General features: G+C 33.1%; 1 protein-coding gene across 1 annotated transcript in view; it reads left to right on the plus strand.

Annotated features, from left to right (window-relative positions):
• LOC123523039 (uncharacterized) overlaps nt 1-25,784 on the plus strand; it is a 331,093-nt gene that overhangs the window by 139,733 nt on the left and 165,576 nt on the right. The gene's annotated exons all lie outside the window — the stretch shown is intronic.

Genomic DNA, 25,784 nt, shown 5'->3' on the forward strand with positions numbered 1-25,784 from the left:
GAAAACTAAAGGACGCGATTTGTTATTGACCTATCATAATGTTGTTTTTTTTTAAACGAGGTTTAGTCAAATTCTACACGGTAGAGTATTTCAGTTGATCATAATAATTACTTTGAGATGAAAAAGTTTACTACAAAACTTATGTCTGTATTTATTTTACATACAAGGTACAGCTCTATTGACCGATGTAAAATATTTGAAATGTCGGGGAATCACTTTTTAAATGAAAATCATAGGTAACACGACGAGATTTGTTTTATATCCCTGTAAATAACGCGTAAATAATACATAACTTAATATTCGTCGAATAACGAAACTAACAATATGATAATCCTAGCTCTTAACGTTGTTCAAGCATTGAGGATGGATAAGACACTTTACTAGTATTATACATTTTCCACAAGTTATAGCACTAAATTAGGTCATAGCACTAAATTAGGTGTGTTTTAATTGTTAAGAGATTTTAAGAATTGCAATGAAAAATGCATAGGTTTATATAATTTCTAAATATGATAAAACGATATTAACTTTTGAATATGTGAGCAAAAAACTTTGGTAAAACGTCATAATCAACCTCTGTCATTAAATATATATTCCCTGTAAAAATGTGAAAGAAAAGTAAAATAAATGTGTAATTAATCATTTGCATACAGCCGTATACAATCTTTGAAATGCCAATGATTCTAGAAACCTCAATTGTCACACTCGATTCTTTCCTAACTCCTTTCTGTCATCAACTGTCACTGACTGGAACAAACTACAATATGCCTGCAGGAATTATCACACTTTAAACATCTTCAAAAGACGGCTTAACGCTGATAAATTGAAAGTTCCATGTTACTACTATGGCAGGTGAATGTAAATACCAGATTCTCGAAAATAGGTAGAATATTCATGTTATTTTCTTTTTCAACTGTTCCGTATATCAATGAGAACGCACAGATATCCTGAACAATAACCATTGTTACACTAAATAAACAGTTATATGATGATTTTTCAAAGCTACTCGCCCATAGTTGTGGTGAATTTTTTCAACATGTTTAGTTCAACCAAGTTTGGCATAGAAAGTATATATGACTCTGAAAATTGATAAAGTGGGTGAAAATAAAAGTTAGAAATTGGTACAAATGCAGGAAGAATGTAAATTTTCTGCATTATTTCAAACTACCTTCTGCACAATATTTTTGGTTATTTATAAGTATATCTTGCAAAACTCTTATGTCATAAGTTTGTACAACTATTCACTTTCAAAGTACTCACTTTTTATCGATTTTGGAGAGAAATTATTTCGCCCAAAATGTGTACAAGCACACTAAATAATCCAATACGTGTACATCATATATACAGAAAACAAAGTAATTTGATGCATAGTTTCAATACTTAAGAACAGTTATAGATGTAATGATGGCTGATTGTCCCAGGTTCTATGCCATTTTAGTCGTACTACATTGCTTTTACATACTTTAATTAGTCCTTAAAACTCCATGTGTCTAAAGTAACTTTCCTGACCTATAAGCCTCATTTCTTCTATTACGACTCCTTCTTTCCTATCCAATCTTTTTAGATATTAATATATAAGATAAAGTTATTACAGTTTATATTTTTGTTTATAAAATCAGTTCAAATTTTATATAAAAAATGTAGCCTTTTCCAACGTATTGTTCATACTGCATTTTGACAAATTTATGTCTTATAATGTCTCATTCCATAATTATAGATAAAGCAGAGCATGTGCGATGGATTATTTATTTTGTAACCGTTGAAATTACATTTTGTATAGGGAGAGAGTTTCTAAAAAGCTTAAAGCTTTCTACTCAGCCCTCTATGTTGATACTTGTAATATTGTACCAGTTGCAATTATGTCTTGGGCAATAATTTAGGTGGTATGAAATTATGAGTAATCTTGGCAACTATCCTTTTAATCCGTTTTCAGTGCATCTAAACGGGTGATAATCAATAACTGCTTGTAACGTTATACTCTGATTAGCGAAAAACACTATATCATCCGCGTGAATCTCATGAAAATTTGATTATAGATTAAATAGGTATTTTAAATTTGTTAGAGAGCATTTTATTAGCAATGCTTCTCATCAAACAGATATTTATTGCTTCATGTTTTGCTGGTTAAATTAATGTTATCTTTACCAAATGCACTTTCTAGATTAATATTTTTAATTTGCCTTGATAAAACAGTAGAACTTTTAAGGTAGTTCTGCACTTTTCAAAACCCGGAAGTAATGGCGTAACGTCATTTATTCGTAAAACATAGAATAAAGCCTGATTCGGTCAGACGGAAGCGTAAATATGAATCACGAACAAAATTGAATGACAACCTTTGTGTTCATTGAGACAAACTGACAACGTTTTTGTCTTACAAAAGATATGATATATGAACAGAAATGTGAAAATACGACTAGTTTTAAAATCAATTTCAAATTGTGGATCTCTTTACTTTATTGGCAAATATCTCAAAAATAAGCACATGGATTTATGTATCTCAACTAATCAAACGTATGATGATATTTAAATTTACGACTGTGAGGTTATTCTTTACGCAAAAATGTCATCAATATTTATATTATTCTACAGACGCCTGTTATGAAAACTTGATCAATGTCTACATTTCTTTTCAAATAAGTCTAGCAAAAACTGAAGCACACGACCTTACCTTTTATTATCCGAATTTTCTAACTTTAAAGGGAAAAGCAATGTTGTTCTTATCTTAATTCCGTCTGCTAGGACTTCTTCAATCTTTTAAAGAAGTGAAAGAATTTCCATGGCAACAAAAAACAAAATGGCGGATCAATTAAATTTCTAGATATACATTTGAACTGTATTTACTTATTTCTGTAAAGTAATTTCTCCACATATTCGAGCTATAATGAAAGAATTCACCATGTTTTACATCTTACACGCATAAACATATGCAATTAATCTATTTAAAAGGTTATTTGCTAAATAAAGAATTCAGCCGTATGCGAATAACGTCATAAACAAACTAAAATGGCTGCCAAAATGATCAGGCATTTTCTTAAATTTCAAACTGTCATATCTTTTTCAATAAAGGTCCAATTTCAAAAATTCTTTCAGCGTTATGAAAGGCTTGAAAATGGTATTCATATAAAATTAACCTGTTTTCAGGCATTCCTTGCCCTTTAAGTATATTTTGATTTTTTGAAAAATCATTGTTAATTCAAATTCTACACTGTAGATTTATTTGGACATACTGATCTACCTTAATTAAGTGTTTTAACACTTTCTTAAGCTAATCACATTGCATGAGCAATAAGGTATATAAAATGACTATAGATTTTTATACGTTACTCGCCTTTTTTTGAAAATCATATGTTTGTCAGTGTGTTGGTTCAAATGTATCCAAACGTTTCATATTATTGAACTTTATCATACTGTGGTATACTTTACTGTATCGTAATCGTAAAAAAGTACGATAAGCAGAATGCATATGAAAGTACAACGACAGGGACACCAATGATTTTGTCTCCTTTTAACCTATGATAAGTATATAATCTTGTTATATTTACAAGCGTTTTAAAATATCAAACATTTAGTATGAGCTACTTGTTTATATAATTCGGAATCAAACATTCATGGCATATTTAACTGATATATTTAGTATCATCTTAGTTTTATTGAGAACGAATTAAAAACTGCAAATGAAATATATGAACTACTGTGTAAGAGATATATAAATTTTGTCACAGACTATACGTTATTTATAAACGTCCACAGACTGTCTTTAAAATCAAGAAAAAGTTTCGTGTTGCAACGTAAACATGAGGTACAAAATTTTATAATCTAACTGTTGTCTGTTAATCTGAAAGATGTGCCATGATCAAAAGTGATTTATTCCAAATATGACTTCATTTCCCACATTTATATAAGGTGGTATACGAATGACTTCTGTAAAATCATTACGGAGAACAATGAACAACAAGGGGATGTTGATGATGTACCTGTTTGGATAATCCGACATGCGCAGTAACACGTGATCTTCTAATAAGTCAGTGATATGTGTAGCCAATGCATTTAATATTTCTACATGCCATTTCCTAGACGAAATTGCCCGAGGAATTAACCAATACCCATTAAAAGAGAATAGCCATAAAACAGAACATCTAAAATCTTTATTGAAACAGTTGTCTTTGAACAGAAAACCAAGATATAACAACTTAATCAGACATATTTTAGAAATATATATTAGGTTATTTGCCAGAAATGTTAGATTTGCATGTGACAATACCATCTCGTCAAATCATAATATTACTGCCAGACACAATATTTTTCAAAATAACTGTGATTTTCTTCAAATAAGATAATATTCCGAAATACGTAGCTTGGTTGTCATAGAGATCGTTTTGTCACTACAAAACAGGAACGACAGAAATAAAAAGAACTAAAGAATAAAATTGCAGCATTTGTTACCTTTTAGGGGTTAATCTTTGGAAAAGCGTTTCGCCTGAAAATGTATTTTTTTATCTAAGACAGGAAGTGCATGATCAAAGCAAGGATTTGCGTCTGGAATTAGTTCATTTATGAACATTCAAGGAGAGAAACTTAGGTTTGAAATTAACCAAAATTCAAGTTACAATAAAATATTATAAAATCAGAATAAAGGGAATCAATGAGCTCTTCAAAGGCAACCGAACCACACACTTAATAAACCAAACCACCAAAAACCTGCCATGCTATAGAACTATGTACTAGTTATAGACGTTGTTGAAAACAAGGGAACAGAAAATACAACTTGATAAAATCAACGCAATGCTTGCGCAACACGTGTTTTGTCCAGCTATGACTAGATCTGGAAATGTTTGCACGCCCTTGCCTCAAAGTTTTGATCTTCTGCCATGACATGATCTGTGAGGTTTGTCATCATATATGTTTGTTTTCAGTTTTGAATAGAAAAGTGACATTTCGTAAAAAGGTCCCGGTTTTGTTTTCTTACTCCTTTGCCAAATATCTGAATGTTGTAATTAGAGATTGAAAACAAAACGCATACCTTAGGTCAACGTATAAATAAGCGTCAATAAGAAGACATATAAATTCAATGATAATGATACGATTGTGATAAAAGTCTGAACTATGAGAAAAAAAACTTCTCTCAAACTACCAAATATTAAATATCCAGCCTGTCTGAGGTAAGTTTAGTTTACAAATGTTTTGGCTGACATATACCCGATTTCAGGCTCACTTGAAAATAAATACATTACTTCAGTGTCTCTTTGCCAGCCTTACCTAGATACTTACCATAAACCTTTATTCCAGGAAAACAACCTGTTTATAGAGTTGTGTGAACAACGTTTGTCAATCTTAATCCTATCCAAGTTATGTAAAAGTAATGGAATAGTAATCTTTCTATGTTAACTGCAATACAGAAAAACAAGGTAATATATACAAATAATAATGAATAATATGGTTTGAATTTCTCATACTTCTTCATATATTGGCGCACATATATAAACAACTGACACTTTTCTCTTCTCGTCAGTATCTCTACCACAACATTTCTCCTTGCAGAATTCGGTGTGTATTACCTTTTTTTTACAAAACAGGTCCTGTCTCTGTTGATGAATTACACGTTGCAATTTTCCCAGAGAATTTATTGATTTGATAATTTGAAAAACTGTTCGCAGGTTTAAAAATAATGCCCTTTTTATCAGTAGCCTTACGATCAAAAACAGCTTTGAATGAGATTTCTTTCTCAAGGAGTATCTCCCACGAAGATCATCTCGTTCTGGGAACAATTTTGTCACATTAAGAATTTCATTAGCTCTTTATTTTGATTCAATACGTTTTAAACAACATGTTAACAAGTTGATACTTAAGATCTTTGAGAATGTATGAACAGTTTTGTATTTGTAGCCCCGAATTTGTAAGCTTTCCAGGAAATATTTCTGTCTGGAAACAAAATATTGTTTATCCATTCTTACTTATAATTTCATTTAGCAATTCATCACATGCTTGCGTGTGTGCGTGTGTTAGTCGTGTGCGCGTCTACTTGATGTGAGTTGCGGTTTGGGGATTTCTCGTGTTTGGAACGTGACTTATATTACTATTGTTGTCAAAAATACTATAACACCTTTAATATTAAAGTAGAGTTCAAAGCGGACAATGTATAAATCAGAGTAATTTGAACGTCACTACCACCTTACCCCTGGCGTCCTTAACTGTTCCAGACCTTAACAGAACTTATTTTTGTACGTATTGAGTAAAGCATAATTAATAAATGGATTATTAGTAAGGTACCATATTTTATTCGTCAGTATATTAAACATCCAAGTCCATATAATTTTGGATCACCCGTTTGTACAGAGGTGTTTTCTATTTTGAAAGTTAAACTACAGTTCAAGAAATCTTATTTCCATTCGATGTTCTCCAGGTAACTGTTATTGTATAGTCGTTTGATCATGGTGTTTACAAGTTCTTTCTTTAAGTGATATGGAGTCTTCATGTACACTTCTCATACTTATTTCGTTATAAAGAACATAAAATCTGGGTTAACTGGGTTAATATTTTTTTCTGAAATGTAAATAATCTAGTTTATCCTGATAGTCTTATGGCGATTTCTCAATCTATTGAAAAAAACAACATATTGTTAAGGCGTACTGTGCATAAAATAAATAACATTAGGGTGTTTAAGATAAATTTTAATATTTATTTTGCAAACCACAATGACAAACATAATAGTGCCAAAACTATTTTAGTGTTAAATTATTAGTATTTGTAAATGTATATTGAAATACATCGATCACCTTTAAAGTTAAAATTATCAAAGTTATAAATTCATATTATAATTCTAACAGATATAAGTAAAACGTAGCCGATACTACAATTACATCTTACAAATCTTTTCATTTTTGATCAGGCAATTCTATTCTTTAAAATGATAAACGGACGTATCTGGTGTAAGGCACGTTATACAGAGAATAAGAAACAATTCGTAGGATATTTCTTGAGTCAGACACTACTGTTCATAAATTCTAACCAATGCGAACTTAAAATGTTGACAACGGCGCCTTGGTCCTTGATACTGTGTATAATTAAACAAGCAGTTTTAGCAAAGAGGCTACTGGGAGCAATTAGGCAAAAACGTAATCAAAGATCTGTTTTGATAAATGTGCAAAGAAATATAAACTTCCTGTTTATTGTGTTTATGTCATTATAAACCAAATGATAATTTTTAGATGGCATGAAATAAAACATACACATAGGACTCCTAAAATTTACTTCCTAGTAGCATAAGAGAGTTAATGTCTAGGAAAAGTGACAAATCGTGTCGTGATTGGGAAATGATTGCCATTATAACCTTATAATTGCATTCTGCGTGATACATTTCTCCAATTTATATGCTAAATGTGCATGATGGAAGACAATAAAAAGAAACAGCAAAAATTACTTTCCATTATCCAAGGAGCTCCTTGTTTTATGAGTTTATGAACTACATTTAGTTATTTTGTTTGACTGATATCTCCGTCAGTTTTAAAGGGATTTTAATACAATATATTCGAACAACCATGATTGTACTGTAACATGTGCTTATGCCCAACTACATCTTACCAGAAGCAAATATGAGGATTAGTGACATTTACGAACAATAAATTGTGTTTCTTGGCGTTTATATATTAAGGTAGTTCTGCACTTTGATGAACCGAAAATGATGGCGTAACGTCATTTATCCGGAAAACGTAGAATAAAGCCTGGATTCTGCATACGGAAATGAAAATCATTTTATGAATTAATCGCAACCTGCGAGTACATTTATTACAATGTCACTGTTGCTATATTTCTAAAGTCAAAATATGGTATTAAAACATATGACACGTTAAAAAATTCAAAATAATGTCTTGAAATTAGTGTGAAATGTCCGGTTCATTTAATCATGGTCAAATATATTAAAAATAAGCAAACGGACCTATACATTTAATTTCATCAAATTATAGGCTACGTCTTTATTTGCAACTGTGAGAAGTTTCAACAAAATCTACACTGTAGAAAAAATTCTATTCATGAAAATGTTATGAAAGTTATGATTTTCCCATAGACTCCTATTATGAAATTTTGCGTGAGGTCCACATTTTTCAAATCAGTCCACTGCAAAAAATCTAGCACACGACCCTATCTTTTTTATTTGCTGAATTTTTTAGGTATATTCTGAAGTTTTGAAAAATCAGAGTTTAATCAAATTCTATATTGTAGAAAAAATTTCGATCCAAACGTGCAGAACTATCTGCATCCTTTTAGAGCTTTTTTCAGAGCCGTATTCAGTTTACTATAATACATACATCTCAAACAAGAATAGATAGGTATAAAATTCGAATTGCTTATTGAGCTAAACTGACTACAGTCATGTTTATGTTTTGGTAAAAACAGAGATAATCTTTATAGCGTGTATGTAACATTAAGACTCCTTAAGCCGTTTACCTCCTGCCTGTCTTTTAGAAGAACTTTTCACTTCAATGTCCAATACGCTATTTCACTATGAGTTAATCCTTGTTGGTCATAAAAGATAAAAAAAAAATCACAAGCACGATCAAACAGGAAAACGAAGCGACTAACTGTTGAGCATGCAGAGTACATAAATCGTATTTTCTTAGCTAAGTTTTCTTACAGTTAATTCGAAGGTTGGTGGTTCTACCCAGGTGCCTGTTCGTAATGAAATAATACACGGAGGAACACTTTGGGTCTTCCTCCACAATCAAAAGCTAGAAAGTCGCCATATGATCTTTAATTTTGTCGGTTTGGCATTAAGCCCAATAAAAACATTCTAACAGTTGACAAAAATTATTAATGTAGGCATTACGCTTATTTCTGTAGTTTATAATCTATATCCCAATGGCATACGTGGTTTGTAAAACCAGGTGTCAGAAGTGTTTTAAGATTTGTTTTGTAGTTCTTTAAATGTTCGAACGACCTTTGTTAAAATTTAGTTAAAGTAAAGCTTTCTGTAGTTTGTGACATCGGTAACATTGTTATAAAGACTTGTTATAATTTAAAAATTTCTACAAATCCTCTAAACTGCAAGCAAGCTCTTGCAATGCTAAACCACATGATATATAGACACCGTATGATGTTGCTTGAGGGTTATGTCTGTCCAAGTACGAACGTTGACTGGTTCAAAGCTGGGATCGTCTCTATCATCATATGTTTTTGTTTCTTAATTACCATGAATAATTGTAAGACATAAGTCCAACAATGACGCTTCTAAATCTTAGATACTGTTTGGTTGTAATACTTCTATTAAATATTTCTCAACATTTTTGACAAATATAAGCTGTCCATATTTGAAATATGATTGAGGTGCTTTGAGGTGTCATAAAAAATTCAACCATGTCAGCTTTATCTCAGCAACAAAGCACGTTAAAATGTTAGATTTATTTACTTTATAGTGCATGGAAATAATGTACAGACATATATTGATAAGAGTTACAATTTACATGCATTTTAACAGTTATATAACAACTTCGTACACTTTTTACAAGTAATAAATGTACATTTATAAAGTCAGAGCCCCAATACTACAAAAACAGTAACTGTATTTACAACCGGTGACAGCTTATTATAGTCAAATAAAGTTCTGCAAATATTACTCGTTGTAAAACATCGTTAGCAATAGTTCAAGTCGTCTGTCACTGACAGTCATGGTCCAAACTTCAGACTCAATTATAATATATATTTCAATACCAGTTTTATAAACACTGTTTCACTAACAAATATACACACTTTAGATTAAATTTCAAGGCTTGATTCGACCGGATCATTGATTCCATGCTATGTCTGTGTAAAAGAACTCCGCTAACACCCGTACTAGGTAGACGTGAGATGTCGTTCATATTTCATTACCTCTCGCGAACAGCCTACTATTTTTGTTTCATGTAGTTATGTGTAACCAGTTGATATACTTTATTCGTTTGTGTCTGCTGTAGTATCTTTGAACAAGTATATAACTGAAAGTAAAAACAATATGAGCAGTGCCATGAGAAAACCAACATAGTGGCTTTGCGACCAGCATGGATCCAGACCAGCCTGCGCATCCGCGCAGTCTGGTCAGGCTCCATGCTGTTCGCTTTTAAAGCCTATTGGAATTGGAGAAACTGTTAGCGAACAGCATGGAGCCTGAACAGACTGCGCGGATGCGCAGGCTGGTCTGGATCCATGCTGGTCGCATACCCACTATGTTGGTTTTCCCATGGCACGGCTCATATGTTCCCTCAAGACACAGAATCAAGATAATCACTGAACCACATTCCTTACATTTTAAGTACATGAAATACTTCTTGCTTACATTGAACATCATTTGTTGATGTTAAAAGTTTCAAGGGAAAGATATTAACTTACCTTTTTTCTTGAGTGGCTGTTTTATGAGACTTCGAGAACTAACTGTACTCTACAAATAACAAGTACCTATCTAAATAGCTTTGAATTTATTGCAATGACAGCTGCGGCAAATTACTATTTTACAAGCAGAAACAAAGAAGACATTTATCAATTCAAAGTTATGTTTCTACCCCTGGTCATAACACGTGTTTGTTATAGCATAAAGTTAACGCATTTTGTTCTAGAAAATTAGCATTTTTTGAAATTGTGCTACAATAATTATAACCATCTATCATCTTCGCCCGTCATTTTGTAAAATGCAGTGAAGGTAATGTATAATATATACTATAAAATCTGGTGAGTGACATATTTGGAGGTCATTGAGATTTACATGTTCTTCATCAAATAGCTTCAATGCATTGTTTGATGTCATGCAAGTTGTCTGTTGAAGGTATTGTTTGCTTTTCATCTCTGATACCATTTTACAAGAGGACTACTTATAAGGACAATCTTGTCAGTGAAAGCAGGAAAATTATTTACTTTTATTCAGAGGTCTAACAGTTTTAGTACAATGCTTGCATATAGATTAGAATCAATTAACCATTACTTAACAATAACTGGTTTATAACCAATTTCAAATCACTAATAATGGAGTTCAACTAATACAGCTGGAAGTTATTGCAACTAACTGACGTCAACAGGTAATCAAGATCGCAAACTTACATCTAGATTCAAACAACATATAGTGATGAAATATTTTAGCGAAAGTATAACTTTACAGGAGAGCAAGAATTCACCTGTCAAGATTGCTTCTCCAGTATTATGTAATTTATGTTTCACGCCTAGGGTAGTCGGACACACGAAGAAATATTTTCTATTGATTCTTGTCAATGGATTTGAAGAGTTAATTTGATTCTTAAAAAAAGAAACTTTTTTTGCAGTTAGAGATAAAATAAATGCATTTCTTCAACTGGCTTATTTTTAATGCATTGTTTGAAAACGTCTGTTGTTTTAATGTTACGATATATTTATATATTTAGGAGCATGTTACGATACAAAATGACAAATATCGTCATTGGTAGATGAATCATGGCGGCAAGATCGGTATTTTTGTCTTAAATTTTGGAGTGAAAGCAAACCCAAATTCCGATGACAAATAATGTCTTTTTATGTAACAGGTAATATTTCCCATAATATAAATCTTAATCTGGAGAACCTCAGAACAGCATTGTATTAATTCTGCAAAGTCAAATATATTCTTGTCAATGTAGACTAGCCGCCATCACCATAACTGTACCAGGAAACTGAACTAACTAATTCCATATTTACACACACCATACTTCTCAGTGTTTTCCATTCTAAGAAAGTCTGTCTATGAAATATCCTTCCAAACCATGTACAGTCTCAGCCTTGGTCTTTTTTCTGAGCAGTCGGTTGAATTATATTCCAAATATTTAGACATTATATTTTCACAACTTAGACATGTTATTCATTTAACACTGCTTCTTTTGAGATCTTTCTCCATTTTAACAAATAGGACATGACTTATACCTCCGCAATATAATAGTGAATGGAGCCGACGAAGATGTGGATGTATCATCCTGAAATATAGTTACTTATTAGCAAAAAGTAAATTAGATTACCTCATGAATTTCCATTGTGCCTTATTACCAGATGTTCAGACATCAAAGTGTTTCTATATCCGAACGAGCCAGTAAGGTAAGAAACAATGCAAAATCGTATGTAAATATGGAGTATGTCAAACTGAAGTTTAGAAAAATGAAAATTACAGGTAAACATAAAAATATATCAAGTTGTATATGGTTCAACTTCTCAGTTAAAGGAAAACGACTATCAGAATTAATTTTTATCAGGAAGTTGTGGACGAGAGAAATTTTTGCCCGCCATACAATTACAAAGGAATTGAAATAGGATTGTGAATATTTTATATCAGTTTTAGCTTGATTTATTTGTTTGATTTGAACGATTTCATCATGATTTCTAGGTGATACCAATCTGACTGAAGTACTTGATCTTCTAAACGAAGATCTGAGAACGACCCATTCACATACGTCTTCTGTATATTTTGGATTTCCAGCATTGCTATTTTTATTTTAACCAATGAGACGACTTGTTAGAATGTCAAAGAGTAAGAAAAATGTGAAGTTATTCCAGGGCTCGAACTCGGGACCCCTCGATTACTAAGCAAGTGGCCTACCGACTGAGCTAACCGGCTATTTGACATATTTCGACATAAGAATTGTAAATATCAAAAGACAAGGCTACAGGTAATTTGCTAAATTTTGTAAGTTAAGCTCTGATTGGCTAGCGAAAGGGTCGTCAGAACGAGGCTATGAATAGGTCGTTCTCAGATCCTATGCGTAGCGTAATAGGAGATGTACTTTAGTCAGATTGTAGGTGATACTAAATAGTCTACCACTTATTCAATAGTTTAAATAATATAAGAAATGTAACGTTGAACTCCAAACAGTGAGTTCATAATGGATTGAAACTCTCATGCATGGAGTCCTCCGTTGACATCTGGAAACACAAGAAAAAAGTCAGTCTAGAATATAATACCATTTAGAACAGTGTGCTGTTACACAATATCCCACAGACGATTTTTTGTTGCAAAATAGTACGTTTATAGTATAAACTTATTTTGTGCAATAAATGTTTCGACTACATTTTCTATGCTTCTATTTAGGGACTTTTCATAAATTCTCTTTACTAAAGGGAAATAATCTGTTCATAGAAGAAAATGTGTTTGTGGACATCGTGTGTTAGTCTTAATTCTGTCCTCGTTATTTCAAAGCAATGGAAAATTAACCTGAGTTACTATAACACAGCCATGCATCGAATAGTTCTTCAATAGTTTTCCAATGTTTTTTTTTTTATTTTCTCATATTTCCAGATATTTGTCTCACACCTTGATGCTTTCCTATTCCCATTCATAAGTAATTTTATCAAATTGAATATACTTCACTGTGGGAATTTATGTGGGTTTTATTATTTTAAAAAATCGTCTATTTGCTGACCAATTACTACTACGAACATATTACAATTTCCCTACGGCACTTTTTGATTTGATCGGTACATATGTTGCTTTTCAGTTCGCTGATCACTGACAAATTATGTGTCTGCTCAAGCCTCTGTAGTAATTATGCATATTTTTGCCGTGCCTCGAGGTAAAAATGTGCAAAGTATGCAGAATATGAAAAGTACATAGTCATCTAAAACAGTAAAAGTTAAGAGTTTATTATATAAGCCTACAATAAAGTCTTAGTGGAGATGTCCCCATCTTTTCCATTTTTGTAACCAGGGTCATTTTTTCAGCTCAAACAATCCCTTTAAAGAAACCTGTCCTTTAATTATTTCTTCAGACAAATTCTTCAACACCGTATAAATATTTAAAATAGTAAAACAACATATACATTGTCAAAATATTTGGTCTTACTAGACGTTTCATAATCTTGTTCTGAATCTTCTGAACTGTTTATTATATGTCAAATATATAAAGAATGGAATAATAACAACATCATTCTTTGGTTGATTTCTTATTTTGCGTGAAAAAATGCGGCCGAAGACAAATTGAGAAAATCTTAGTTAATGTCTAATAGTTTATAAATCCCTCCTATGTACAGCTGAGTCCATAATAGCCATGTACATAACAACCATTATAATAGTATATAAAAGATTAAACTATAGCATTTCTTGCAAAAAGGCGGATACATATATGTATTTATATTATGTCTGATAACAAATAAATGAAAATTGTTTCCCTTAGAAGTACATGTTTTTACATGTATTCGAAATAATCTTGTTTATTCTTTTTACTGAAGAACCAATTTTGATTCCTACCGATTATTTGTTTTATAATGAGAAATGCCTGCTAAAATGAAAATGATTGAGAAAAAAATGAGACAAATTTTTAGTATTTTCTTAATGACACGTGTCAAACAAACGTAACGAGTTTTAGAAGAGAACTATTGATCCAGATAACATTGAAAGTAACATTTCTCTGATATTAAATGGTGAATTATTATAATATGCATACACATAGTCCGTAAAATAACAATTGACCACGACAGTAAATACAATTTACAGTAACATTGAATTTACATCATTGTTTACGATACCATTATAATACGTTATCGCAGTAACAAGAAAATTGCACTAAGCATTCAAACGTCCATTTGCAACACTACGACTTACAGAGAAATTAATAGAACCAAAACGTGCAAAGAATTCAACATAACCAGATGTCATTTACATATCATCCTCTAAATAATTGAAATTACTTACCAAACGATATTTATATAGGCTAAATGTAAAGGATGTAAACACTAAATGCACCTTAATGTGTCTACGTAATTTTTTTAGTCCCTGTAGTGAGTCTATATAATGTTACTGTCTTAAGCAAGTGCGGGGTTTGGAATGGGGATGGGTGTGTGCAGTAGTTTGAGTGCTTGAGGCGTGTAGCACATTCCATTACCATGATTACCGTGACCTCTAATGATCAAGCTTAGTCAACTGTTGTACTGATGCTTTGATGCATCTTATACTTCAAATGTTTTCTTGTAGACTTGATTAACCTACACGACATCAGTTTTTATTTAAGTGTAGTAAGGCCGGCGTATATAATCGCCACGTACTTCTGTACAAAGACCCATTGTTATTATTTAAAGTTCATAAGATATATGGAGTCCTATCGTTGTTATAGACTCCGCCTGTACTAGATTGCCTTTAAGTCATACCGACTTGATATTCTTTTCCTTGTATTTGCGTCCGAAAGATCTTACGAATCTGATCATCAAGAGAGGAAACAGAACAAGAACATATAGTGTCTGCCAGCATACAAGCCGAAATGAATATATTAATGATACATATTTATATGTTGTTATTTCGTACGGAAGAGCATTAATGACAGGTGCGTGTTAAGTATTGACTCGAAACTCGATAATTCGCCCTACTCCAATTAGAACTAAGTCCTCGAAATACTCGAAATTACGAGTTTATAAGCAAACATTTCTATTTTGTATCTTGCCTACTCATCCGCAAAATTTGAATGAATGTACATCCCTCTGTCAAAGGCCAAAAATGTTGATGAATAAGTTTGTCATGGCTACTGTTCCTAAACACATGAGCCTGGACATCATGGAGAGACATAACATGTCATAACATACCACATTACTAGTATCTGCATATAACCCGACCATACATCCATGTAGCCTCTAGAGCTACCCCAGACCAGGACATAGACCTATATCTCCATGTGGAATATGAGTATATGTCCCAGTCTTTGGTGCTCGAACCAGGTCGAAATTTTCAGGATATGGTCATAATGTTGAATAATTCTAAGTTCGAAGTTCTAGTCAAGGACCTTCTGTAACCTCGCCTCAAACTCTAAAGCTGTCCCGGTCTTTGTCTCGAACAGTTGCCATGGCCTATGACTACACGCTCGTGTAAGGCTTAAATAATGGTTAAATCAGTGATATTTGTATGTGAAAACAAAGTGTGGTCATCATTTATAACCCTCTTATATTAATTTAGGTACAGGATATTGAGAAGGATCTACACATATACGTCCATGTAGTTATTTGAAATGTCGGGTAAGTTAGTTGGAATTTCGAGATTTCAATCCAGCTGGTTGAAATTTCGAGTTATGTAGGTCGAAAGAACGAGATATGTAAGTCTAAAGTACGAGTTATGTAAGTTAATCTTCCGAGACTCTTAATCGAGATTTCGAGCCAAATATCTCGAATTTACGAACTAATAAGCAATTTTTCGTGCCGCAATATACTGCATTTACCAAACAGATTTTTTCAACGCCATACATGTTGACATTTTCGAAAACACGACTCAAAAGTATCCACGAATGTGGCCATCTTATTTTAGATGAGAGTTTCGTTAAATCACAATATGGTAGAACAGGGCATACGGAATAAGATACACCTGGTACGTATACCAAGCCTTTAGAAGGTATATTCCGTAGGAATAAACGAGATATATTGTGAAAATTATCTGAGAGTTAAAGTTGTGTGGTACGTTAAAACACATGGATAAACAATAAATAAACTGGCCATTACTTATACAGTACAGACTACTGAGAACATATCATCAGATATTTTGCACACAGGTTGTAAAAATGAGGCCGATTCACTTGAAAACATTTTTGTCTGAAAATAAAATAATGTATTAATGTATCTTTGTAAGGAGGTTGTCCATTATTTCTAATATTTAAGGTAGCATTTCACCAGTTTGAAAACTGAGTGATTTTCATATATTATCTTTGCTGATTATCATTACTGTTTAACTACTATACTTTCCTGGTTGTCAGAAGAGCATGTAAATGTTGAAGCGAGGCTGGTAAAACTTATAGAAATTTCAGTGTCAATCTGGGTTTGTCCAGGGATTTTGATCCTTGACTTTTCAGGTTTTAACAGAAGTTCAAAAGTTGCACTGATCGTTTTTTTTTTTAATGAAGTATTGTTAAATTATCTTCCGATGAAATTCCGCATAATATTGGATTAACCCGCGTGCTGAGGTGTTTTCTATTCAAAGGTGTTGTTATTAAACTGCAATTCAGGCAGTCTGGTGTTCTTAGAAGCTTGATTTTACTGTCTAGCGTGTAACCCTTTTTAAAGGCACTGAACTCCAGATTAAAAAGGCTGAATTAGGCTAAACTAATTTTTCTTTACAATTTAAGTTTGGTCATATTACGATCATTAGAATATTAGTTCAAAAAGCCAAATCAAGAAAAACAGGTGCTCGAGTCGGGAATCGAATCAGGGGCGTTGCGGCCATATAACATTTCCCGTTGGCATTACCATTACACCACGTTAACGGTTGTTAAATATAGATATTTAATATAATCAAGGCAGTTTATTTCGAGCAAATCGTTTCTTAAGAAATATAGCATTCAATTCCTGATACCTAATTTTATTTTATTTTTTTGTTGTCGTACGATCTGGAGGCCAGTACCTTTAACATATTACATTGTATATTGAACCACTCACTGTCCTTTCGCTTGCTTCTTTATCTAATTTACTAATTTTACAGAAGTATCAGGGGTGGAAGATAAATGGTCTTATTATATATACATATAGTTGTCAAGGCAAAGAAGCATAATGGAGAAAAATAACACATGAAAATTCTGATCAGCACTGTTAATTGAAACAACAGATAATAGCGTTCGATGAAAAGGAAACGACGGCTTTACTGCAAGTTCATACATTTGTATTATCATATATTATTAACGCTCATTTCTCCACCAAATAATGTATATTCCTGTTGCGCAGGCAAACAGTTAATGAAAACAAAATAAACTACACATGTCAAGACCTCTAAGTAAAGCAAAAGCTACAGTTCAGTTGCTGCCTGTACATATTTTAACTCTTTGATGAGTTTGCAAAATTTAAACCTGTAGCAATTTCTCCAAACACATATCAAAGGAGACGTAAGAGAGTGTCACATGCAAATTAGAACAAAATACAAAACTAAATTTTATATGTGTAAAATTCTGAATTCGTAAGCAGAGAATAGCCTTCAACGAAAAGGAGAAAGAGGCAGTGCAAGCTTATACACTGTTAATGCCAGCTTTTTACTATTGCTTTACTATTACTACTCTTTTCTCACAAATAAATTATAATAACAAAATTTGCGTAACATAACCTTCTAAATGCAGAGAAATTTAAGTAGTGGTAACGTTAATTTGTATTTTTAGATACTGCAATATATCCGCATCATGGTATAAAACATTTTTGGAAAAATTGTTTGATATTACTAAAGATATTACAGTTTAGGTAAATGCCGTCTATTTCATGTCACGTAACAATCCTGCTTTATGTTTCAGAGGACATGATATCTGACATCAATTTATTCAAATATAAGGTCGGCATGAGCTTGAACATGGACACAAAATAAAAGTTTGTGCTTTTAACACGCATTATGCTGCTCGGAAGGAGTCGCACTAAGTCTTTAGGCATGAAGGGAGTAATTCGCCGGATATGCCTCCGTTGTCTACTCGGATGTAGTCCACATGAATATATAGTACAATTTTCCTGCCTAGTAAAGGCCCTTTCATGCTAGATATAAGCTTTGTTGATGCTTGATTGTAAAGAGGAATGTCTGTGGATGATTTTAAGCTACGATATATGCTTCAAAAGTTGTGTAGAAACTGTTTAGTAATATGAAAGTGAAAGAAGGTATTTATTGATGTCTGCCTTCGCAATATTAGTATTTTCTTTACGTGTCTCAGTCATTTGACCATGGTTTCATTGCATTATGGTCAACCATAACTACAAATATTTCAAAACTATTAACATCATGTCTAACTGCTGTGAAAGCCCACGTGGAAAGATACTGTGATAAAGTATACGAAAACTCTGGTAAACACTTATTTTGGTCGATTAAAATATCTGGCGAAATCCTGAATAAGTTTAAAATTAATAATTACAAGGTATCTACAGTCAGTACATACGATTTTTCTACTTTGTATACCACTTTACCACATAACTTAATAAATGACAAACTAACTGCCCTAATTCAAAAGACTTTTGCCAGAAAGAATGCTACATTTCTCGCTTGCAATTTTGATAAAGCTTTTTTTACTAGCAATATTATTAAACATTATACAATGTGGACCTGTGACGGTTTGTAAAGCCCTTTCCTTTTTATTGAACAACATTTACATCAGGTTTGGGAATGCAGTGTTTAGACAAGTAGTTGGTATTCCCATGGGAACAAATTGTGCACCCCTTGTCGTAGATTTGTTTTTATATTGTAATGAAAGAGACTTTATGTTGAGCCTTATTATATTATAACTGCATTTAATAATACTTCACGCTATCTAGATGATATTCTTAATATGGATAATCCGTTTTTTGGTCAACTGGTGGGTACTATTTATCCTAGGGAGCTTCAGTTAATCACCCTTGTTACCCGGATAATACAAAATGATATGATAATTCCAAAATACTACAAACTGGATGAACTGTCAAACTTGGTAAGGACATTGTTTATTTCATTTTTTTCTAATTACTCATTCTGATCGTTTAAACTGTTATAACTGATTCAAATTAGTTTACAAGCTGTACCATTTGCACTAAACAATTTGCATATGGGACATATTATTCACTTCGGAAACCCTTTAACAATGTTTACATTTTGCTTTTGAGAACGAGTTTGGCGATTCAAACCGTTGTCAACCTCATTTAATTGAGTTTTGGTAATGAATGTTATTTTGTAATTTTCAGTTATTATATAAACAATGATATGAACATGTTAGGAAGTTTTTATCTTAGGTCAAATACCCCAAATTTACAAATATATAAGCATATATATTAGTCGATGGATACTGACCAAAGTGTTCACAGTAATTTCGAAGATAAAGCCCAAAATGTTATATGGATAATAGTCAACATTATAAACTGACACGAAAAAGAAACGCAACAAGTATTGTAATAGTCAATATTTATAACCTACTGATGTTTAGCCATACAAATTTATATGTGTAATCAAAGTAAACATAAGAGGAAAAAAATATCATCAAAAAATGAATATCGTCTGAGATCATATTTCTTTCCATGCTTCACCGTCAGTGCAGTCAATAACGCGTATAGCCACCATTTCTCTGTATGACAGCCTATACAAAGGTGGACTTGAAGGTGGACTTTATTGTTGCCCATACTATGAATCTGCCACCATTGTACGGATAAACCTCACGCACACAGTTATTTGCGAAACGTTTGTCGCGGCGTCTCTATATTCTGACCTATCCGTCACCGTGATGGAGATTAAATCTTGATTCGTCGCTAAATACAACAGTTCCCTACTGACGTCGTCCGTTATTTAGAGCCCAGCGTTGCTTATCTTGACGATGACAAGAGCCTGACATCGAGCTGGACTATGGAAATGGATCCCGCGTTTACGCAAACAATTTATGACTGTGTCACGGTGAATTGGTCGTCCGGGATTTCCAGTTACAACATGTGACGTGGATTGCGTGTGCGTGAGCGTGTAAGAGAGATCTTGGTGTACCAATATCAGGGTTGCCAGCAGTCTTGAAAAGTCAGGGAAATTGGTTTCTTTTTCAAGGTCAAGGAATTGTCAGGGAATTTTAAAATTTGGTCAGTGAAAAATGAAAATCCTGGAAAGTCAGGGAAAAGTCAGAGAAAAATGATTTCAAAGCTCGAAGAAGTTAATCATTTTAAACTTTTGTGGCTATGGCAGTCTTCAAGCATTAAATTTAAGTAATTAGAAACAAAGTTTAATGATGTAATACTGTAACATGCATTTAATTTGTTTAAACCCCCCATTTTTCTTTAAACACTGATTTTGCTTGAAGACTGAAAGGCTTTGCAACCCTTCCCTACAGAGCTAACTAACATTTTTTGTTATTTTGTAGGAAAGTGACACATGAGGAGATCTTACAACTAACATTATTCTAATACACTTTTTTGTTGTAGGTACTCCAGGTGTTTTCTGTTTGTTAAATAATATCATAACATACACATCTAAATACATTTTTGATGGCATGTAAATTATAAACAAGTTACTATTTCAGGCACTTCCCTACTAGCATGACAAACTAACCAACTAACCAATAGTGAGTAGTAAACAGACATCTTTCAATGACAGTTGGCTTACAGACATTGAGTTTAAGAGTTGGGTAGGAAAAAATCTAAAAAATGTGAATAAAGCAAGATGTGTTATTTGTGGTAGAGGGTCATTTTCATTAGGAAACATGGGCAAACAGGCTCTAAAGACTAACACAATATTTTCTAGTCATGAATATTGTGAAAACTCTTTTTGTTATTAACTATGCTTTATTGTTTTGTGTTTTGTTGCTTTTTTTGCCACAAAGAAAGTGTGCCTTAAGAATTATGCCTTGCAGATATGCTTCAAATGATCTTGTTATTATCAATGCTTTATTGTTATGCCACTAGGAAACTATTGAGAGATCTTGGATTTTGAGAGAGATGTTTTGCCAATCCAATAGTCTTGCTACTACAGTATTAGTCATGATGCTTTATTGTTTTTGCCACAGTGACTACTAGGACACTGTATATTAAGAGATCTTGGATTTTGAGAGTGATGCTTTGTCAATATGATTCCAATGGTTTTGCTATTAGTCATGGTATTTTATTGTTTTTGTCTCTAGGAAACTGTATAATAACAGATCTTTGATTTTTGAGAATGATATTTTGCTAATACTAGCAGGGTTCCAGTGGTCTTGTTATTAACCATACTTTATTTTTTTACCATGAGGAAAGTGTACCTTAAAAGATGTTAGATTTTTGATAGTTACACGTCTTGCAAAGATGCTTTTGATATGTTACATATCTCTTAATAATTAGGTTTCACTGACCAATAGTCATAATTATGTTTCATTGACTTGACCACCAAACAGTCATACAAGAAAGAAAACCATGTTTATTATCATTGTGTTTGATGTTTATGTTTAATATATTGGAAAATAAATACAAAACATTTGGGAAAAAAATAATGGGAGGATTGGACGGCTAAAGGGGAGGTCAGGAAGCCGTTTAAATGTTTGGCGGTTTTGGTCAGTGAAAAACATGAACTTGTCAGGGGAAAGTCAGGGAATTTTATTCACCCAGAGTGCTGGCAACCCTAAATATGTACACCTAGGCATTCAGAATGTGAACAGGGTTAGTGCTATTAGTGATTATAAAAGGTAGTTGACAATCAAATACATGTATGTATTTTATATGGAATATGGAGACCGTGGGGTAAAAAGGGACAGGGGGGGGGGGGGGGGGGAATAATACTTATGCACATGTGTACTTGATACCAGGAAGGTGCAAGTTGTACACTGTGCCTGTTACAAGCATAAAAATGTTAACAGACTCATATCATCATGTTGTTACAAAGTAATTTATCAAAACATGTCCACGCACACAAAACTGGTCAATCTGTAATAGGATGTCAATGAAAAAAAAATCAATTTTGGCTATTATCCACTTTCAAAGACAACACATGTAGGGTATTATCCATGGTCATTTTTGGCTATTATCCATTTTTCATACACAGATCAATATAAATGGGTTTGACATTGAAACGGCAAAAGTAAACACCTTACTGTAAACTATATTAGATAGTGAAATGGTAGAATCGTATATACAGTGAATTACAAGCCTGAAAAACAATTCTAAATATTTTTTTATGATTTTTCAAACTAAACTTACATGGTTTTTGTAAACTATTTAACATATTGTATTCACAAAAATACAGTAAAATAGTTTGAGTTCCATGGAAACAAATCGCCATTCGTTCTTTCTGCAACACCTGGGGGTTAAAATCTCTTATCAAGCCACAGCAACTTACCGAAAAATGTGAAATTTTCAAAATCGTTGATCGGCCATTTTATAGCATGTTGGAGTTATCGTATCATTTTGTATTATCCGGGTAACAAGGGTGTTAATTAAAACTAACAATTCGGATACTGATGCTTCATTTTTAGATTTACATCTCTCTATTTATGACAATATTATTCATACCAAAATTTATGACAAGAGGGATGATTTTAATTTTAGTATTGTAAATTTTCCCCATTTGGATGGGGATGTACCTCAGGCTACATCTTATGGCGTATATATTTCTCAATTAATTCGGTTTGCCAGAGCGTGTAGTCATGTCAAGCATTTCAATGAACGTAATCAATATATTACAAGTAAACTTCTTCAGCAAGGCTACCGTTATTACACATTGTGTAAATATTTTGCTAAATTTTACTGTCGTAATTCTGATTTAGTTTTAAAATTCAATAGTAATTTAAAGACACGTCTGCGAGAAGGTATTTCTAAACCCGTTTTTTATGGGGATGTGGTTTACAAACTTCGTAAGATCTTGGGTCATGGTAATTTTCCAAATGTATTTGGTACAATTATAAAACGTTTTATTAAAAGAGGTTACGACCCAACTGTTTTGAGACATACCGCATGTATAGTGTTCAACCCGTTTACAGTTGGACACTACGCTTCCTTCTTTGATTGTGTCTGACGGAAGAGGGGAATGGCTCTATAATAAGCAGTTTTCAAATCCTACCAGGACTGAACTATTTTGATATCTGTCTTCTGGCCTGTTTCGTCGGGCCCTTAAGGGTGTTTCTCTTGTTGCTCTGTCTTCTGAAAAGACATTGAGTACATACGTTTTTGGTTCTAAAGGTTTGCTTTTAATATATTTATACACGAGCATTTTTGTGTTTTACATGCCATGCTTTTTTGTTTTCATTACGTGTGTTAGAGATTCACTGGGAGGGGTTTACTTTTATTTACACTGTCCCGTGTCTTTGGAACATGGTGGGGGTAAGAGTGAGGTTGGGTGCGCACCATAAACCGGTTTAAGCTCCCCAGTGGTGTTTATACCACTGACCGTTCCAAGGCGGTGCCCCACTGTGTTCCTTTGTCTGTTCGTTTTGTCCTCATGTGTTGGCTTTGTGTGTGTGCGCGCGCGCGCGCGTGCGTGCGTGCGTGCGTGCGTGCGTGTGTGTGTGTGTGTGTGTGTGTGTTGTGCATGTCTGCGTGCTGTGGGTTTCGTTTTGGGGAGGCTGCGTTTTTGGTACGTGGCATTCCCTGTTTGATATTTGTCTTTGTTTTTTTTACATGCCATGCCTTTTTGTTTCCATTACGTGTGTTAGAGATTCACCTGGAGGGGATTACTTTTATTTACACTGTCCCGTGTCTTTGGAACATTGGAACATGGTGGGGGTAAGAGTGAGGTTGGGTGCACACCATAAACCGGTTTAAGCTCTCCAGTGTTGTTTTTGCCACTGACCGTTCCAAGGAGGTGCTGTGACAGGAAAGGCCGTACCGGCGACAGTAACCATCGAAACAAATCAACACCCTTTACAATATTTACAAATTTATTTACATAAGATGATTATTAACAATGAATAGATGATATAAAAAAAAAAACAACAAAAAAACTGATTATAAGAAAGAAAGAAAAAAAATCAAAGTTCAGTATCACCAGATACAAAGTTCTTACAGTTCCATTTTAAAGTGACGTGACACAGTTCTTTAATTTAATTGCGAACTTTAAGTAGCACAAACAATATGTGACGTATCTTTAAAACAAGTCCCTTTAAACCATGAATACGTTGATTCCGTGTTGGCTCCCTATGGCGGTAGGTGATTGCATCCCTGAGCTGACTTCAGAGGATAACAACAATCATCGTCTTTGCGGTTTACGGCACAACCATGGGACGAAAGCTCTGGGAAAATCACAACCAGGCGAGTGAAGACAAGTGAACCTCGGGCATTGTACTACCGGGTTATGACATCACCAGGTAAAATCGTCTGGCGGAAGAAACTAAAAATATATAACATATGGTAAGCACCATAGCAAAACAAAAAAAGTCAGGGCATAAAACTGCTCCTTTGGGTACACCATACCTCCGTAGGCTCCCATAAATGATACGTGCTACTTATACAAAATATATGTGCTACTAAGTTCAGACGACACGTGATTAAAATACGTCACTAATTACTTCCATTATTACAAAAATTACTTACTTAAAAGACTAAAGTCAAAGTATGAAAAGATATGAAAAGTTTATGATGAAAAAAATAGTAATGGAAATGATAAACTGTAGCCATTATTTACAACTACAAATCAACAAAATTCAATGTAAATCAAACGTTATATCATAGTTGGCATCCATATAGCATTAAATGCCATACAACAAAACGGACATTGTATGTATATGCTATAGACTGGCATAATATCTCAAATTACAATAATATATTACATACACAGTACTAGACTTGCCATATAGATTTATACATTACAGTGCAATACAATATCGGCAAAATTATTTATAATTATTTATTTACAAAAGTCTGAAAAATTTAATAAATTATCCCGACATACCGAAACTAGCCAAAATCACATGCCGAAAAGTAAATGTTACAGAATTCTGTAGAATGCACAAAAATTTACCAAATAAAAATCGTAGTGCAAAAATCATACAAAAATCTAACAAATAAATTTCTTACCTCTATCGAGCGTAAATTTCTAGCAAGAAAAATTAATCAGACAGATTCGTGTATAATGTCGGAAGGTGGTGTGCGCAAGGCATATCTAGTCCAGTCTATTTAAAGGGTAATGTCCCGCCAAATACTAAATTTCATGGGATTCACGGCCTATGCGTAAACTCTTGACTATTTGTATTTCCACGGGATTCACGATATAGCCGGGGAATCTAACTACTTTGGCGCGGATTGAAATTGACAATTTGAGGCCCATTATAGTGGTTTTGGGGATAAAAACATAAATTACTGAAGTTTATAAAATATCAACTTTCTTATTACTGAACAGAATTTAATGAAATTTACATGGAAATTTAAGTTATAAAATACAGAAAAACATTAGAGGTATTTTATGCGCGAAATCTGACATTTACCTCAATAACTCAAAAATTT

The sequence above is a fragment of the Mercenaria mercenaria genome, chromosome 8 (assembly GCF_021730395.1).
Source record: "Mercenaria mercenaria strain notata chromosome 8, MADL_Memer_1, whole genome shotgun sequence".
Taxonomy (NCBI): domain Eukaryota; kingdom Metazoa; phylum Mollusca; class Bivalvia; order Venerida; family Veneridae; genus Mercenaria; species Mercenaria mercenaria.